This window comes from Desmodus rotundus, chromosome 5, assembly GCF_022682495.2.
Source record: "Desmodus rotundus isolate HL8 chromosome 5, HLdesRot8A.1, whole genome shotgun sequence".
Lineage (NCBI taxonomy): Eukaryota > Metazoa > Chordata > Mammalia > Chiroptera > Phyllostomidae > Desmodus > Desmodus rotundus.
In genome coordinates, this window is record NC_071391.1 from 89,877,963 (window position 1) to 89,897,938 (window position 19,976).

Sequence of the window (19,976 nt, forward strand, 5' to 3'; positions counted from 1 at the left end):
TTGGGCACATAAATGTTTACATCAGTTACATCTTCTTGCTCCATTTATCATTATGTAGTGTCCTTCTTTGCTTCTTGCTATAGCCTTTGTTTTACAGTCTATATTTTCAGATATAAGTATTGCTACCCTAGCTCTTTTTTCATTTCCATTTCCTTGAAATATCTTTTTCTATCCCTTTACTTTTAGTCTATGTGCATTTTTCACTCTGAGATGGGTATCTTGTAGAAACCATTTATTGGGTCTTGTTTTCTTATTTTTTCTTTTTAAAAAAATTTTATTTACTTATTTTTAGAGAGAGAGGAAGGGAAGGAGAAAAAGAGGGAGAGACACATCAGTGTGTGGTTGCCTCTCATGTGACCTCTACTGGGGACCTGGCCTGCAACCCAGGCATATGCCCTGACTGGAAATTGAACTGGTGACCCTTTGGTTCCCAACACCGGTGCTCAATCCACTGAGCTACACCAGCCAGGGTCTTTTCTCTTTTTTTTCATGTTTATCTTTATTTACTTGAAAAGAGAAGCAAAACACATTTTCCCCATGACTGAAGAACTATAAAATCATAGAATTTAAAAACTAAAAGGTAATTAAAATTTAAATTTTTAAATCAATTTTTATCATTTAATTGAATTATTGGGTTGATATTGGTTTGCAAAACCATGGGTCTCATTTTTTAATCCATTCAGCCAAACTATGTCTTTTGATTTGGAGCATGTACACCATTTACATGTATAGTGATTATTGTAGATATGTATTTATTACCATTTCATTTTTTATAGATTAATATTTTTAATTATTTTATTGTTGTTCAATTACAGTTGTCTACATTTTCTCCCCACCCCTCTACCCTACCCCAGCCAAACCCACCTCCCTCCCTTGCTTCCACCCTCCCCCTTGGTTTTGTCTATGTGTCCTTTATAGTAGTTCCTGAAAACCCTTCTCCCCACAGTCCCCTCCCACCTCCCCCTCTGGCTATTGTTAAAAAATATGGAACACTTCACGAATTTGTGTGTCATCCTTGCACAAGGGCCATGCTAATCTTTTCTGTATCATTCCAATTTTAGTATATATGCTGCCAAAGGGAGCACACCATTTCATTTTTTAAAACTATGGTCCTATTTTTTTCCCCTTCTTCTTCTTAAAGCAGGCCCTTTACCATTTCTGTAATGCTGGTTTGGTGGTTAAAATAAACACTCCTTTAGCTTTTTCCTGTCTGGGAAGCTCTTTCTTTCTTTCTTATTTAAAGATTTTATTTATTTATTTTTAGTCAGAGAGGAAGGGAGGGAGAAAGAGAGGGAGAGAAATATCAATGTGTGGTTGCCACTCACATGCACCCCACTGGGGACCTGGCCCACAGCCCAGGCATGTGCCGTGACTGGGAATGGAACCAGCAACCCTTTGGTTCACAGGCCAACATGCAATCAACTGAACCACAGCAGCCAGGGTGCAAAGCTCTTTATTTCTTCTTCAATTTTAAACAATTGCCTTACTGAGTAAAGTAGTCTTGGTTTTAGGTCCTTGCTTTTCACCATTTGAATATCTCATGTCAATCCCTTCTGGCCTGACAGTTTTATGGGAGCGCCCCTGTAGGTAACTAACTGTTTTTCTCTTTATGCTTTTTAAGGTTCTCACTTTGCCTTTAAACCTTGCCATTTTAATTATGATGTGTCTTGGTGTGGGCTTGTTTGGGTTCATCTTGTTTGGAACTCGCTGCAGTTCCTGGACTTGTGTGTCTTTTCCTTCACCAGGTTAGGGAAATTTTCATCATTATTTCTTCAAATATGTTCTTTATCCCTTGCTTTCTCTCTTCTCCTTCTGGTATCCCTATGATGTGGATGTTGTTACATTTCATGTTGTCCCAAATGTCCCTTAAACTGGCCTCATTATTTAAAATTCCTTTTTCCTTTTGACTGTCTGATTGGGTGTTTTCTTCTGCCTTGTCTTCCAAATTGCTGATTCAATACTCTGCTTCATCCAACCTACCTGTTATTCCTTTCAATGTATTCTTCATTTCAGATATTGTATTCTTCATTTCTGGCAAGTGCTTTTTGATGCTTCCTATGTCCATTTACTTGCTGTTGACCATCCTTATAACCATTACTTTGAACTCTATGTATGATAAATTGTTCACCTCCATTTCATTTAGCTCTTTTTTGGGGTATTGCTCCTGTTCTTTCAATTGGGGTCTGTTTCCTTGTCTCCCCATTTTGACTGCCTCTTAGTGTTTATTTCTATGTATTAGATTGATCTGCTATGACTCCCAGTCTTAGTGTGGTAGCCTTACATAGTAGGTGTCCAGTGGCCTACTATGACACTGTGCGGTCCAGTGATATAGTCTCCAACATCACCTGAGCTGGGTGCTCCAGTAATGTCCTTCCTATGGATTATGTGGGCCCTCCTGTTGTAATTGAGAATTTTTAAATTATGTTTTATTGATTATGCAATTACAGTTGTCCCAATTTTTCCCCTTTCCCCCTCAACCCAGCAACCCCCACTCCCTCAGGCAATCCCCCTACAATTGTTCAAGTCCATGGGTCATGCACAAGTTCTTTGGCTACTCCATTTTCTATACTGTACTTTTTATCCCCATGGATGTTCTGTAACTACCAATTCATATTTCTTAATCTCCTCACCTCTTCACTCGTTCTGCCACACCCCCCTCCCATCTGGCAACCCTCAAAACACTTTCCATATCCATGATTCTATCTCTGTTCTTCTTGTTTACCTATTTGGTTTTTTAGATTCAGTTGTTGGTAGATATGTATTTATTGCCATTTTGTTGTTCATAGTTTTGATCTTCCTTTCTTTTTACTGTTCAAATAGTGTTGTCTCCATTTCACCCCACCATGCACCCCCACCCCACCATCCCCGCCTCCCACTCTCAAACCTAACCCCTTTGGCTTTGTCTATATGTCCTTTATACATTTTCCTTGATGGCCCTTCTTCTAATTATCCTTCTCCCCTCTCCTCTCTGGTTACTGTAAGTTTGTTCTTTATTTCAATGTCTCTGGTTGTATTTTGCTTGCTTGTTTGTTTTGTTGATTAGGTTCCACTTATAGGTGAGATTATATGGTATTTGTCTTTCACTGCCTGCCTTATTTGTCTTTCTCTGCCTGGCTTATTTGACTTAGCATAATGCTCTCCAGTTCCATCCATGCTATTGCAAAAGGTAGGAGCTTCTTCCTTCTTTCTACTCTATAGTATTCCATTGTGTAAATGTACCATAGTTTTTTGATCCATTCATTTACTGATGGGCACCTAGGTTGCTTCCAGCACTTGGCTATGGTAAATTGTGCTGCTATGAACATTGGAGTGCACAGGTTCTTTTGGATTGGTGTTTCAGGATCCTTAGGGTATAATCCCAGCAGTGGGATTTCTGGGTCATAAGGCAGTTCCATTTTTAGTTTTCTGAGGAAATTCCATACTGTTTTCCACAATGGCTGCACTAGTCTGCATTCCCACCAACAATGCACTAGGGTTCCCTTTTCTCCACATCCTCTCCAACACTTGTTGTTTGTTGATTAAATAAGTCCCTTTACATTTCATACAGGGTCCAGAACAATTAACACCGCTTTTTATGACAAAATCTTTTATTACAATATCATAAGAATGTAATTCGGTAACATAATATCACACTCAAGAACACCATATATTTTAGGTGAAATGTTTTCATTAAAACTATAAGTTATTACACCCATATTATTAACCTACCAACCACACTCAAGCAGGTGTTACTTCTGCCAGACCCTGTATAGTAATGGTATGGGGATGATGAACTCCTTTAGTCTTTTCTTGTCTGGGAAGGTCTTTATCCTCCTTTTGATTCTATGTGATAGTCTTGCTGGGTACAGTAATCTGTAGGTCTCTGCTTTTCATGACTTTGAATATTTCTTGCCAATCTCTTCTGGCCAGCAAGGTTTTGTTGAGAAAACTGCTGACAGTCTTATAGGGACTCCACTGCACGTAACTAACTACTATTCTCTTGGTGCTATTAAGATTCTCTCTTTATCTTTAACCTTTGGCATTTTAACTACAATGTGTCTTGGAGTGAGCCTCTTTGCATCCACCTTGTTTGGGACTGTCTGTGCTTCCTGGACTTGCATGTCTATTTCCTTCACCAAATCGAGGAAGGAAATAGATATTCATTCTTTCATTATTTTTCCAAATAGATTTCCAATTTCTTGCTCTTTCTGTTCCCCTTTGGGCTCCCCTTTGATGCAAATGTCAAAATGCTTGAAGTTGTCCCGGAGGCTGCTTACACTATCCTAATTTTTTTTTTTTGTATTCTTTTTTCTTCTTGTTCTGATTGGTTGTTTTTTGCTTCCTTATGTTCCAAATCATTAATTTGATTCTTGGCTTTATCCACTCTACTGTTGTTTCCCTGTAAATTGTTCTTTATTTCAATTAGTGTATCCTTAATTCCTGACTAGAACTTTTTTATGTTGTTGAGGTCCTCACTAAGTTCCTTGAGCATCCTTATGACCAGTGCTTTGAACTCTGCCTCTAAGAGATTGCTTATCTCCATTTTGCTTAGTTCTTTTTCTAGAGTTTTGATCTGTTCTTTCAGGGCCATCTTTCTTTGTCTCCTCATTTTGCCGGCCTCGCTGTGTTTGTTTCTGTGTATTAGGTAGAGCTGTTATGACTCTCTGTCTTGGTAGCATGGCCTAATATAGTAGGTGTCCTGTAGTGTCCAGTGGCACAGACTTCCCATCACCCAAGCTGGGTACTTGAAGCGTTTGGGTGGGCTGACTACACGTTCTTCTTTTAGTTGAGCATAGATTGTGGTTGGCAGATTAATGGGAGGATTTTACTCAAGCCATTCAGCTGCAAGGACTTGCTGTGGCCACTGATCATCAACGTCTGCTCTCTGTAAAGGATCAGCTGTGCAGGGACAAGATGGTAGTGCTCTGACATGCTCTGTAACTGTCCGCTGGTTGCACAGTCTCTGGAGTATCCTGTGTGGTGCAGGTCAATATGAGCCCCAACTTGTGTTTTGCCACCCTGCGTGAGCTATAAAGCAATTCTCAGGACTTCCAGCCAAGATGGAGGCATAGGTAGATACACTTTGCCTCCTCGTACAACCAAAAGAAGGACAACAACAAATTTAAAAACAAAAAAAGAAATAGAACTACCAGATAATCAAACTGTATGGAAGTCCAACAACCAAGGAGTTAAAGAAGAAACATTCATTCAGACTGGTAGGATTGGCAGAGATGGGCAGCTGGGGCAGAGAGGACCCACAGCAAGGCAGCAGCTGGTGGACTGGACAGTCCCACATTTGTATAAACCTGGAGGAACAACTGGGGGGTGAGACAGACTACACGACCCAGGATTCCAACGTGGGGGAAATAAAGCCTCAAAACCTCTGGCTGTAAAATCCTGTGGGGTTGTGCTGGCAGAAGAAACTCCTAGCTACACAGGAGAGCCATTGAAAAGACCCACAGGGTCTCAGAATGTACACAAACCCACCTACCCGGGAATCAGCACCAGAAGGGCCCACTTTGCTTGTGGGTAGTGGGGAAAGGGCCAGCAGAGAGTGGAGCAAGTGCCATTGTTCCCTCTCAAACCCCTTCCCCACATACAACGTCACAGTGCAGTGCCACGGGTTGCCCTGCCAGGGTGAATACCTAAGGCTCCACCCCTTTATGTAACAGGCGCACCAAGACAAAAAAAAAAAAAAAGGCCCAAATGAAAGAACAGATCAAAGCTCCAGAAAAAATACAACTAAGCAACAAAGAGATAGCCAACCTATCTGTTGCAGATTTCAAAACACTGATAATCAGGATGCTCACAGAATTGGTTGAATTTGATTGCAAATTAGATGAAAAAATTAAGGATATGCTAAGTGAAATAAAGGAAAATGTACAGGTAACCAATAGTGATGGGAAGGAAACCGGGACTCAAATCAACAGTATGGACCAGAAGGAAGAAAGAAACATCCAACCAGAAAAGAATGAAGAAACAAGAATTCAGAAAAATGAGGAGAAGCGTAGGAACCTCCAGGACATCTTGAAACGCTCCAACATCCAAATTATAGGGGTGCCAGAAGGAGAAGAGGAAGAACAAAAAATTGAAAACTTACTTGAACAAATAATGAAGGAGAACTTCCCTAATCTGGCAAAAGAAATAGACTTCCAGGAATTCCAGGAAGCTCAGAGAGTCCTAAAGAAGTTGGACCCAAGGAGGAACACACCAAGGCACATCATTATTACACTACCCAAAATTAAAGATAAGGAGAGAATCTTAAAAGCAGCAAGAGAAAAGGAGACAGTTACCTACAAAGGGGTTCCCATAAGACTGTCAGCTGATTTCTCAAAAGAGACCTTACAGGCCAGAAGGGGCTGGAAAGAAATATTCCAAGTCATGAAAGGCAAGGACCTACATCCAAGATCACTCTACCCAACAAAGCTATCATTCAGAATGGAAAGGCAGATACAGTGCTTCCCAGATAAGGTCAAGTAAAAGGAGTTCATCATCACCAAGCCCTTATTATATGAAATGTTAAAGGGATTTATCTAAGAAAAAGAAGAAGGTCAAAATATGAACAGTAAAATGACAGCAAACTCACAGTTATTAACAACCACACCTAAAAGAAAAACAAAAGCAAAGTAAGCAAACAACTAGAACAAGAACAGAATCACAGAAATGGAGATCACATGGAGGGTTATCAACAGGGGAGTGGGAGGGGGCAAGAGGGGGAAAAGGTACAGAGAATAAGTAGCATAAATGATAAGTAGAAAATAGACAGGGGGAGGATAAGAATAGTGTAGGAAATGTAGAAGCCAAAGAACTTATGTGTATGACCCATGGACATGAACTATATGGGGGGAATGTGGGCAGGAGGGGGTGTGCAGGGTGGAGGGGAGTGAAGCGGGGGAAATGGGACAACTGTGATAGCATAACCAATAAAACATATTTTAAGAAAGAAAGAGGTAATGTGCTTGGGGGCTCACTCCAGCTGTGGCTTGTTTGAGAGGATTTAGGATGTTGTGAATCATGAGACAAGACCAACCATTCATATTGAAAAGCCACTGTTAACAACTTAGGTGGGCGTGTAAGTGGGTGGGATGGAGCTTTACAGGATCTCCGAGGTGGGGCAAACAGTGTTTACCAGGTTGATAGAGTTTCAGATATGGCATTCGCCTGCCAGCTTTGTGGCTCTGTGGGGAGAGAGTTCAGGAAAGGGACAATGGCCTCTGCCCACTCTTCTGTCTGGGAGAAAGCTGTCCCCCAGCTCTCACCTTGATGCCAGACACTTCAGGTCCTCCTTGTATGCTATTGGTTCCTTTCAAGCTGCTACCTTGGTGCTGGAGCTCAGAAGGAGTGAGTCTGAGTAAGTCTGTGTGTGAGTTCTTTAAGAGGAACTGCTTGAGACTCCAGAAGTTTCTTCCACCAACTCAGTTGCCTCTGGTTTTTGCAGCCAGAAGCTATTGGGACTTATCTTCTTGACACAGGAACCCTGGACTGGGGGGCCTGTTGTGGGGCTGGGACTCCTCACTCCTGAGATATCCCTACTGAATTTTTATCCACCACGTGTGGGACCAGCCTGTTCTGTGTCTCTGCATCTCCTACCCATCTGGATTGATGTGGTTTCATTAATTCCATAGTTGCCAGACTTCCATTCAACTTGATTTCTGATGGTTCTGAGTGATGGTTGTTCTATATCTTAGTTGTAATTTTGATGTGGTTGTGTGAGGAGGTGAGCTGTGTTTACGTATTCCTCTATCTTGACTGGAAGTCTTAATTGAGTTTTGATTGCTATTGGCCTGTTCATGCATGGGATCAACCCTCAGGCTGGCAGACTGTGAGGCTCAACCCCAACCACAGTATTCGAATTGCTGTGCAGGTGGTGAACACACGAAGGAGAATTCACTTTATGAGGGTTTGGTGCCTGCTGAGATCCACGTGTGTATATGCCACTTGTGAAATTTATTGGATTCTGATCTGATGTTGTCTAAAGGTGGTCACTGAGTGTGTTGGTTCTGGGCCTTTTGGGATGGACTGTGGTGCAGGTAAATGTAAGGCACTCCCTATGACTGGCCCTCAGCAGGCTGTTTGGAGCTACAAATGATACACAGTTTTTGGCTGCTTCTCCTGGGCCTGGGTTCATGTGGGAAAACCAAGCTGTGCACTAAGGTCAGCTTTTACCAGCACCGGGCCAGGGTAGGTGGGAAGGGGGCGGGGGAGTGGCTCTGGGAATGCCAGATCCACCTCCACTTGCCTCCTCCTGTCTGCTGCCTGTTAGGCTCAGTCATTGAAACAGTTCTGGCTGTCTTTGAGTTTCATGAGGTAGGTTCACAGTAAGTCATCAGGTAAGGGGTGAATGATATTCACCAGATTGATTGATAAAGCTTCAAACTCGGTGGCAGGGCTGGGTCTGACATTACTCAGCAAATGTCCTCAGGTATACCAAGTCAAGCTGCCACCCATTGGGTGCTTGTACACCTTTGTGTCAGGGTGGGGTCTCAGGGAGTCAGCAGGGTGAACCCAGCAGAATTTATCAGGCCCAAACAGACCACGATTTGGTTGTGTGAAGGGAGAGCTCTGCTCTGGTTAGGCATGCAAGAGAAAAGATGGCCCATGGTTTAAAGCCACATAGCTCAGTCTGTTCCAGATTCTGCCTTGAGGAGACAGCTCAGTAGGGTGGGTCTGCTGGGGGGAGCTGGGAGGAAAGCGCTAGTGGATCTTCCCTGAGGGAAGTGGTGCAAGTCAGGCTTTGGGGAATGTGAGGGTGTGACCCCCTCACACCAGAGTCACACCACTCAGTCTCCCAGATTTTGCCCTGAACTCAGCAGGACGGAGCCACTAGGAGTTGGGTGGATAGGGCCTACAGAGCCAGAGCCCACAGGGTGAGATTGAAACCCAAAGGGTGGTTCTAGTGTAGCTTTCCCTTCCCATGAGGGGTAAGTGCCAGTCTTATTCACGGGAAAGTGAGGGGAATGGCTCCTCCCAAAGCCACACAACTCAGTTACTGACATCCCCTGAGTTTGCCCAAACCTCTACACCATGAAAAAAGGCAGTTGAGTCCTCAGCAGGGCATAAGCTCTGCAGGGTGGGTTGAGAGGGAGTCCAGATGGTGGGGCTATTGCTTCCCCTCAGGCTGATGCCACTTGGAGGGGAGTGCTCTGCCTGAGAAAGATGGTGTCTGTGGTATGGGGAGTGACTCAGCTCAGGGATCTTGGCAGTTGCTCCTTCAGTTCTCTCCCCAGAGCCACAAACCCCAGACTTTCCTTTTGTGATTCTCGTCCACTCTGCCCTCCCTCCACTGGAGCCCAGTATGAGTGGCTGCAAATGAAATTTTCTTTGTTGGCCCTTTAATAAATGCCTGTGTTCCAGCAGACTCTCATCTCTCCCTGTAATCTGCTTTTCACAGCCAGATACTATGTGGGTACCTCTTCCCTGCTTGGTGCTCTGGGCTGGGGTTTATTTAGTCCAGTTTGGGCTTTAGATCCCACACTTCTCAGGGGAAACCCACCTCCCCCCTCAGCTGAGATATCCTTCTAGAACCTCAGCTACTGCTCTTAGGAGCAGGGCCAGGCCTTTTTGCATCTCTGCCATTCATAATAGTCTCGATTTGGCTACTTCTTTAAATCCTTGGTTATAAGACTTCTCTTTTTTTTGATATATTTATTGATTATGCTATTACAGTTGTCCCATTTCTGCCCCTTCACTCAACTCCATCCTGCCCACCCCCTCCCTCCCACATTCCCCCCCTATAGTTCATGTCCATGGGTCATACTTATAAGCTCTTTGGCTTCTACATTTCCTACACTATTCTTACCCTCCGCCTGTCTATTTCCCACCTGTCATCTATGCTACTTATTCTCTGTACCTTTCCCCCCTCTCTCCCCCTCCCAATCCCCTATTGATAACCCTCCATGTGATCTCCATTTCTGTGGTTCTGTTCCTGTTCTACTTGTTTGCTTAGTTTTCTTCTGTTTGGGTTTTAGGTGTGGTTGTTAATAACTGTGAGTTTGCTGTCATTTTTACTGTTCATATTTTTTATCTTCTTTTTCTTAGATAAGTCCCTTTAACATTTCATATAATAATGGCTTGGTGATGATGAACTCCTTTAACTTGACCTTATCTGAGAAGCACTTTATCTTCCCTTCCATTCTAAATGATAGCTTTGCTGGATACAGTAATCTTGGATGTAGGTCCTTGTTTTTCATGACTTGGAATACTTCTTGCCAGTCCCTTCCTGACTGTAAGGTCTCTTTTGAGAAATCAGCTGACAGTCTTATGGGAAGACCTTTGTAGGTAACTGTCTCCTTTTCTCTTGCTGCTTCTAAGAGTCTCTCCTTTTGTTTCATCTTGGATAATGTAATGATGATGTGCCTTGGTGTGTTCCTCCTTGGGTCCAGCTTCTTTGGGACTCTTTGAGCTTCCTGGACTTCCTGGAAGTCTATTTCCTTTGCCACACTGGGGAAGTTCTCCTTCATTATTTGTTCAAATAAGTTTTCAATTTTTTGTTCTTCCTCTCCTCCTTCTGGCACCCCTATAATTCGGATGTTGGAACGTTTCAAGATGTCCTGGAGGTTCCTAAGCCTCTCCTAATTTTTCTGAATTCTTGTTTCTTCATTCTTTTCTGGTTGGATGTTTCTTTCTTCCTTCTGGTCCACACTGTTGATCTGAGTCCCAGTTTCCTTCGCCTCACTATTGGTTCCCTGTACATTTTCCTTTGTCTCTCTTGGCATAGCCTTCATTTTTTCATCTAGTTTTCGACCAAATTCAACCAATTCTGTGAGCATCTTAATAACCAGTGTTTTGAACTGTGCATCTGATAGGTTGGCTATCTCTTTGTTGCTTAGTTGTATTTTTTCTGGAGCTTTGAAGTGTTCTGTCATTTGGGCCTTTTTTTTTTTTTTTTTTTTTTTTTTTTTGTCTTGGCCCGTCTGTTACTTAAAGGGGCGGAGCCCTAGGTGTTCCCCGGGGAGGGGTAAGGCTGGTTGCTGTGCTGTGACGCTGTATGTGGGGGAGGGGCTGAGAGGGAGCAAAGGCGCCTGCTCCACTCTCCACCGTATTTGAGTCACTCCCTCTGCTACCCACAATCAAATTGGGCCCCTCTGGTGCTGGTTCCTGACTGGGTGGGCTTGTGCACACTCTAGGCCCCTGTGGGTCTCTCCAACCACCTCTCCTGTGAGGCTGGGAGTCTCTCCTGCTGCTGCCCCAACCCCCACGGGCGTTTTCAACCAGAGGTTTGAGGCTTTATTTCCCCGCACTGGAGCCCTGGGTTATGTGGTCTGCTTGCTCCCTGCTGTTCGTCCCGGTTTATCTGTGTGCAAGTATGGGGCCTCGGGGTGCTGCCTGCCCCGTTCTCTGCCACTCTGAGTCTGGCCCTCTCGGTTTATCTGTGTGCGAATGTGGGGCCGCAGGGTCTGCTAGTGGTCGGACTGCCTGGCGCGTTTGTCCCACACTCTGCCAGTCTCAGTCCCGCCACGGCCACGCGAGTCCTCTCCACCCCGGTGCCGTCTCCGCCCCTCCTACTTGTCTGGATGTATGTTTCTTTTTTATCTACTTGGTGTCAGACTTCCTTGCCATTCAATTTTCTGTCAGTTCTGGTTGTGCGAGGAGGCGCAGTGTGTCTACTTATGCCGCCATCTTGGTTCTCAAGACTTCTCTTCAGCCAGTTTTCAGTTGGTTATTCAAGACGGTTGTTCTGTAATTTTTTTTTTTATTCCACTTTGGTCTGGGAGGAGGTGAATGTAATTTCCACCTACTCCACTGCCATCTTGGATCTCTCTAATTTCTACATTAAATAGATCACTCTTGTTGCTATGAGAAGAAAGGATTGTGGGATGCAGAGTAGAAGTGGGGGGACCAGTTAGGAGGTGGTGGTGGCAGTTCAGGTGAGAGATAATGATGGCCTGGACTAAGACTGAGGCTGCAGAAGGGGAGAAAAATTCACAAATGGAGGTTACATCCACAGGACTTGCTGATGGATTAGATGTGGGTAGGTGTGAGGAAGAAAGAAGTGTCAAGAATATCTGGCCTCTCCCCCCTCCCATAATGGCCATTCTATTTCAGGCATTTAAAATGGTTATGTAGTCAAACCTGTTAACATTTGCCTCAGTGACTCTTTTCCCATTTTTTTCTTAATCTCAAGATATTTCTCATTTCAAGACTTTATTATTATTTATCTGTAATTTGCTTTTCTTTTTTAAATTGAAAACTAATTATGGTATAAGGTAGTGTTTTTTAAACTGCTGATAGCTAGTCATTGGTGAATTATAAGATCAATTTACTGGGTAGAGATCAGATTTTTTTTTTAACAGAACAGGACAGGATAGGATAAGATAGGAATGGGGTACAATGGGATAGGATGGAATGGGATGGAGTACATCAGAGTCCATCTGACATAATAAGGATAAATATTGTTTTGTGAATTTTTGCTTTAACTTATGAATTTATATTTATGAATGTATTTACTGGGCTGAGATGCCTCACATAATTCTTACTGTGAGTCATGGCCAAAAAAGTTTGAAAGCCCATGTATAGGATACAATGATAAAATATCATTATTTTATCCTAAATCAGCAATTTCCCCAGCATCCTTCATTAGCATCTATTACATTCTAGTTCAAGCAGTCAACAAATATTTTTAAAGCATATATGCTGTAATATGCTACATGGGGAAAATGACACAACAGTGACTAAAAACATAGTCCCTCTTCTCATAGTCCCTCCTGGAGTTCTACAGATGCTGAGGTATGTTTCTGGTTGTCTATTCTGGTCCATTGTTCTTTCCCTGAAATTCCGCCCAGTGACACAGTTGTTATTATTGTACTTGCCATTTACCAAGCAGCTGTTAAGGGCTAGACACTGCACTAAGCACTTCACATACAGTATTTCATTTAATACTCATAACGATGCTATAATTGGTATTCTTATTCCCACTCTACTGCATGTGGAAACTGAGGCTATGAGATGTTAGGAATCTTTTTCTAAGGAGACTGTGAGTTCACTCAGGTTGCTATAATAAAATACCACAGAATGTGTGGATTAAACAACAAAAATTTATTTTCTCACAGTTCTGGAAGCTGAAAACCCAGAATAGTTTCTGCCAGGGTTTGTTTTCTGGTGAGAGCTTCCTCCCTGGCTTGTAGATGGCCACTTTCTGGCTGGGTCCTCACATGGCCTTTTCTGGTGCTTACCATGGACAAGGGAGGAGAGAGAGAGATTCCAACATATAGTCATATTAAAGGTTAAGACTTCAACATATGAATTTTGGAAGGACACAATTTAGTCTATAGCAGTGACATGTCCAGGAAGTGGCCCTGCTTCCTCCAGAACCTGAATTCTTATTTAACCCTATTTCTGTCTGACAGGGCAAATCCCACCTCATCATTTTTATTTTCTTTTTCTTAAAAAAAAAAAGCCATTCTTGATCATTTATACTTTCAGACAAACTTCACAAATCACTTTGATATTCAATGCTTGTAAGAATCGCCATCTCCACACCACTGAGTCACCCCATCCAGGAACAGACTATAGGCTCTCAGGGAAGTTGTGTGTTTTTCTGATATAGATCTCACACACATTTCTTGGTAAGGCTTTCTGGAGTGATTTCTTTTTAGTTAGTGCTTCTACACTTTAATGTGCATACATACAGTCACCTAGGGATCTTCTTAGAAAGCAGACTGAGGTAGCAGGCCTGGGGCGGAGCCCAGGGTGTCACATTGCTAACAAGTACTCAGGTGATGCTGCTGTGGTACTAGGGACCACACTGCACAGTAATATTGTAGCTCTACTAACTTGATGGGATGGTTTATATAATATTTTAGAACTGGTTATTATGACTATCTAGAAAAGCTAATGATTTTTGTTTGACCAGCTTTGCATATCATTCCCTTCCTGAGCCCAGCAGGTTTGCTTGTTGCTGTGGAGACCAGCTGGAGGTGCCAGGCAAAGGAGAGAGTTTGAGTAGAGGGGCCTTTCACGCTGGTGCTAAAACAAGGGCCTGTAGCATCCATGTGTGAACCAGGAACAGTTACCTGGCCGCAGCACCCTTCCCACACTCACCCCTTAGGATATTCCCCTTCTGCATGACTTAGCAGCAGATCCAGTGAATCGTAGAGCTTGGTGTAGTCAGTGCTCAATAAGTACTTGCTGGGTGAATGACTCTAGGGCAACTCCACCCAACAAACTCTTCCTGCAGAGGAGGAAACTGAGGTCCAGAGAAAGGAAGCAACTTGCTAGAGCTCAGTTGTGGGCCTGGCTAGAAAGAGAACTCAGGTTTCTTGCCTTCTACTCAGAGTTCCACCTTGCTCTGGGCCTTGAGAGAAACAAAAAAGAAGTGCGGTCCAAGACAAGGCCCCAGAACCACAGCATGTAGAACTGAGAGGGGATCTTCCAGATCATCTTACTCAGGGATGCTTAACAAGGGGTGTGCCGGAACCATGGTATATGTGCCTGGGCCTACCCATTGAAGAGTTTGACTCAAGATGTATGTTGTGGGCACTACAAGTTCTAAACAATCCCCAGGTGGCTGGTTCATTTACATAGCCCCCTTTGGAAACCACTGTCCTGAGCCAATCCCCTCATTTTATTGAAGAGGAAACTGAGGCTGGGAAGGGAAGAAACTGCTAATGGCCTCACAGAACCATTTCACAGGACTACCTTAAGACCTGAGCTTCTAGAAGTCAGGAACCACATCCAAACATGGGTGTCCTGACCAGAAGATGGGGAAGGAGAAGAGTAGCAGGGCCAAGACTGCCTTGGCAACTAGACTTGGCATCTCATTTCTCCAGGTATAGTGACAAGCCAATAACTTGTGTGTGAGTAGGAAAAGCAATTGTTTAAGAGATATAATCTGAGAGACACAGAAGGCTTTCACTCCATCTTTAAAAATGTTCAGGTCATGTGGCAGAATAATTAAAAAGCAGAGATTCCTCAAAGTAGAAATCAGTGACAGAGTTCATATCCAAGCTCTGCCACCAGTATCAGCAAATTACTTAACTTAAAACTCAATTTCCCCACCAGTGAAATGTGGGCATTAACAAAACCCACTCATAAGATAGAGGCTAAGTGTGCAATACTTGGAGCTGGACTGGCTCTTCCAGATCCTAGTTCTGCTGCTTATTGGCAATGTGACTTTTAGGAAATTATTTAACCTTTTTATGTCTCAATTTTATCACTTGTAAAATAATGACAATAATAGTAATTTCCTCAGAGGGTCATTGTGATGATTAAATGAATGAATACATTTCCCTAACCTCTGAACTTTGGTGTGCATTAGGCCACAGTCCTTCATCTTTTTTCTGCCTATACTCTCTTCTTTGTCTTTAAATACCAGTTGGCTAGTTCCAAATTTACAACCTGGTTTCTACATCTGAATATCCAAGTGTCTGATAGACAACTCCTCTTGGACATCTAGTAGCTATCTGAAGCCTAACATGCCCAAAATGGACCTCTTTGTCTCCATCCCTAAACCTGCTTTTTCCAATTTCCCTATCTCAGTTAATGGCAACTTCACCCTTCTAGCATTTCAGGCCAAAGTCTTTGGAGTCATTCATCCTTTATCAAATTACGTTAGCTATACCTTCAAATATATACCATAATTTGCCATGTATAATATGCATTTTTTGGCCAAATTTTCAAGGGGAAAATAAAGATGCACATTATACATGGGTAGTACCAATTCTGTATCTATATAAATGTTTTTAATTTTTTTATTTATGCTTATGCATTAAAACTGTAACTCTAGAAAGCAAAAATAATATCCATATGTTCAAAAATAAATGCTAAAATTTCTTTATAATACAAAAGCAAGTCTCTGAATATAAATAAATAAATAATTGAATTAAAAATTTAAAACAAAAGATTTTTTCCCTGAAAGTTTGGGCCAAAAATGTGGGTACACATTATACACGGAAAAACACAGTACCTAGAATCTGATCACTTCTCACCAGCTCCATTATAACCACACTGGCCCACATCATGCTCATCCCTTACTAATGAAATAGCTTCTTGGTTTCCCTACTTCCATTTTTATTCTCCAATAGTCTATTCCTTTTATTTTTAGATTTTATTTATTTATTTTTAGAGAGAGGGGGAGGGAAGGAGAAAGAGAGGGAGAGAAACATCAATCTGTGGTTACCTCTCACATGACCCCCACTGGGGACCTGGCCAGCAACCCAGGCATGTGCCCTGACTGAGACTTGAACCCATGACCCTTTGGTTCGCAGGCTGGAGCTCAATCCACTGAGCCACATCAGCAAGGGCTCCAATAGTCTATTCTTAAAGCAATGCCCACAGTGAGCCTATTTAAACAAAGGTCATAGCATGACACTCCTCAGCCCCAAACCCTCCAGTACTTCCCATATGGGACCTTATACAGTCTAGTCCTACCATGTCTTTGTTGTCATCTTCATTACCCTTTCCCCACTTTGTACAGACAGATCAGCCTTCTTGCATGTTCCCATGCCTCCAAATTTGTGTATTTGCTAGCTGCTTCGTCTGGAACATTTTTACCCCAAATTATCCTCATGGCTCACTCTTTTAACTCCTTCAAATCTTCACCCCAAAGTCCCTTTCTAAAAGTTAGGTCTTTCCTGGCCTTGGCCAGGGAGCTCAGGCGGTTAGAGCATTGTCCCAATACATCAAGGTTGTGGGTTTAATTCCAGGTCAGGGCACATATAAGAATCAACCAATGAATTAATAAATACACAAGAATCAACAAATTAATTCATAAATACTAAGTGAAACAACAAACAGATATTTCTCTTTCTCTCTCTCTATCTCTGAAAAATCAGTAAATAAAAAAAGAAACTGTAAAAAAAAAAAGGTAGGTCTTTCCTGACAACTCAAGCCCTCCCTATCCTCCTTTTTTTTACCTTCTTTAATAGTACATATACCCTTCTCATATACTATTTATCTAATAGACTATTTAATTTACTTATTAATTTTGATATTATCTTTCTTTCCCCTTTAAAAAGTAAGCTCTGTGAAGACTTAAGGGCAGAGATCTTTGTCTCTTTGGCTCATTGCTATATCCCCAGAACCTAGAACAAAAACTGGCACATAGTAGCTTCCTAATAATAATTATTGAATAAATTTAATGAATATCTGTCAGCTTTATTATTTTAGCATTTTGAAAACAGCAAGAGTCAGAAAAAAGAGCAACTTTAGGCATTGCCATTTCATGTTAAAAACCTCCAAACAATGTTTATGAGACCATGCTAAATGAAAAGGCATGCTACAAAATCACATGTATACTATAATTACAAATTTGCAAGATGTGTATAAGAAAAAAGATGGTGCAAACATTTATATTAATTTTCATCATTACATTATGGCTACATTTTCCCGCTATTTTCATCATTACATTATGGCTACATTTTCCCGCTATTTTCCAACTATATGCAATGTAGACCTAAAGTAAAATAAGAAGTGGGGTGGAAGCGGTAGGAGAGAGTAAAAGGAGGGTAAATGGAGATGGAAGGAAACTTGACTTGGGAGGGTGAACATACAATGCAAAATACAGATGATGTACTATAGAATTGTACACCTGAAACCTATATAATTTTATTAACCAATGTCACCCCAATCAATTCAATATATAAATAAATAATAAGATTATAAGATAATAATACTTCCTGAAATATGAACAACATGACACCTTTTACATAAAAACAAAGCAGCTTCCCCCCCTTCACCACTGCCATCTCCTTTTTCTGCCGCTCCCGGTGCAACTTGTGTACTTCTTCGGTGTGGACCTGGTACTTCTTTTGTGAAGTGGCAGCTGAGGAGACTCCGGTGCTCTCCATGGCTGACAAAAAGCCTAAGGGAGGGGTCAAGACTAAGAACTACAATCGTATTAATTTGAAGGTGGTGGAGCAGGATGGGTCTGTGTACAGTTTAAGATTAAGAGACAGCCCTGGCTGGTGTTGCTTAGTGGATTGAGCACCGGCCTGTGAACCAAAGAATCACTGGTTCGATTCCCAGTCAGGGCACATGCCTGGATTGCAGGCCAGGTCCCCAGTTGGTGGCATATGATCTCTTGTACACTGATGTTTCTCTCCCTCTCTTTCTCCCTCCCTTCCCCTCTCTCTAAAAATAAATAAATAAAATATTTGAAAAAAGATCAGAGGCATACACCACTTAGTAAACTAATGAAAGCCTATTGTGAATGACAGGGTTTGTCAAATGAGGCAGATCAGATTTTGATTTGATGGGCAGCCAATCAATGAAACAGACACACCTGCACAGTTGGAAATGGAGACTGAAGATACAATTGATGTGTTCTAGCAGCAGACAGGAAGTGTCTACTAAAAAGGGAACCTGCTGCTTTTTACTTCAGAACTCTTTTCCTCCAGACCAAGAATATGTTCTCTTAGAAACATCTATATGAAAACTACAATTTGGTTCCATTACATCCTGACTACTACGGTATAGTTTTTTCTATTCTTTCATTTTCTCTTTCCCCATCCCTTTATTGTACATAAAGTAACTGATGTATGTGCACAAGTGTTTGCAATGTTTGATCGATATCAAATGGATATGGGATGGGGAAAAATACTGAGAAAGTGCTCTGCCTATGAAAATGCCCCCTTTTTCCATTAGTGGCATACTCATTCAGCTCTTTATAGCCTAGTAAGTTATTTTACTCTCTCTGTTTAACAAAAACAGAACAACGTAAAAACTCTTGCATACCTTGTTTGATTGGAGAATTTTAATTTTTTAAAATTTATCATTGTAAAACCAAGGACAATTTGTAACATTTTTGGATGTAGCTGTTACATGCAGGGCAATTTGTCTTTAAGTAGGGATAAATTACTCAAAAAGAAATGAATTTTAGATAGTTTTCCCTTTAAGTCAAATATCTTGTTGTTTAAATAAACTTCTTCTTTAGCCCTGGCTGATATGGCTCAGTGGGTTTAGTGTCAGCCTGTGAACTGGAATGTCGATGGTTCAATTCCCTGCCAGGGCACATGCCTGGGTTGTAGCCCAGGTCTCCAGTTGGGGCATGCATATTTCTTTCCCTTTCACCCTCCCTTCCTCTGTCTCTGAAAATAAGTAAATAAAATCTTTAAAAAATAAACTTCTTGTTTAAAATTAAAAAAAAATAAAAGCAAAACAATACCTGATTTTTTCTATGGTGTCTGGACAGATCTGGAGAGATAGAGCACTGACCTTGCTGCTATGCTTATTCCTAATAGGGAACATGTTATTAGTATTTATCAAAGGGTTTTTTTGGTAATGTTTAAATCATTTACAAAAATAATGTGGTATTCAGGCGGACAGTGACCAGAGGGAAGAGGAGAGGGGATTATAGGAAAAAGGGTGAAGAGTTTGCAGGAACAATTATAAAGGACACATGGACACTAGCAAGGGGAGGTGGAAACAGGGGAGGAAGGTGGGGAGGGCTAGAGTGATGGGGAGGAGTGGGGGGAAAGGCAGAAAACTGTACTTGAACAATTTTTTAAAATTTACAAAAACAATTTAAAATAAAATATTCTTGAATGTTATTGAAAAATTTTTTAAAAAGAAATGTGCACTTGAAACCTATATTAAAAAAAACTAATGTGTTCTTACCTTATATAGTTAGATTTTAAAAAACACAAAAACAAGGCTAGAAAAAAAGCACTTAAAAATCCTTAAGAAAATGAAGTATGTTCTGCAACTAAAGACTCCCCAAAGCACCCTGGCTGGTGTGGCTCAGTGGATTGAGCACTGGCTTGTGAATGGGAAGGTCATTGGCTCAATTCCCAGCCAGGGCACATGCCTGGGTTGTGGGCCAGGTCCCTAGTTGGGGGCATGTGAGAGGCATCCTATCGATGTATCTCTTGCATGTTTCTCTCCCTTCTCTCTTTCTCACTTCCTTCCCTTCTCTCTAAAAGTCAATAAATGAAACCTTTCAAGACTCCCCAAAGCAACAAAACTCTTCTTTTCCTGCCCAGGCTCCAGTTGCTTCTCTCAAACTCAGATATTGGGGCTGACAAGCCCCACTGCCCGCTGAGGATATGGCTCCAAGTGGC

The 19,976-nt window shown here is 41.9% G+C and overlaps 1 non-coding gene and 1 pseudogene across 1 annotated transcript; one reads left to right on the plus strand and one right to left on the minus strand.

The window, feature by feature from the left end:
• Nucleotides 1-978: 978 nt before the first annotated feature.
• On the minus strand, nt 979-1,085 carry LOC112314427 (U6 spliceosomal RNA). The gene has a single exon (XR_002975790.1). It is a non-coding gene; the product is annotated as a U6 spliceosomal RNA (small nuclear RNA).
• Nucleotides 1,086-17,763: 16,678 nt separating this feature from the next.
• On the plus strand, nt 17,764-18,270 carry LOC112314409 (small ubiquitin-related modifier 2-like; annotated as a pseudogene).
• The last annotated feature ends 1,706 nt before the right edge of the window (nt 18,271-19,976 follow it).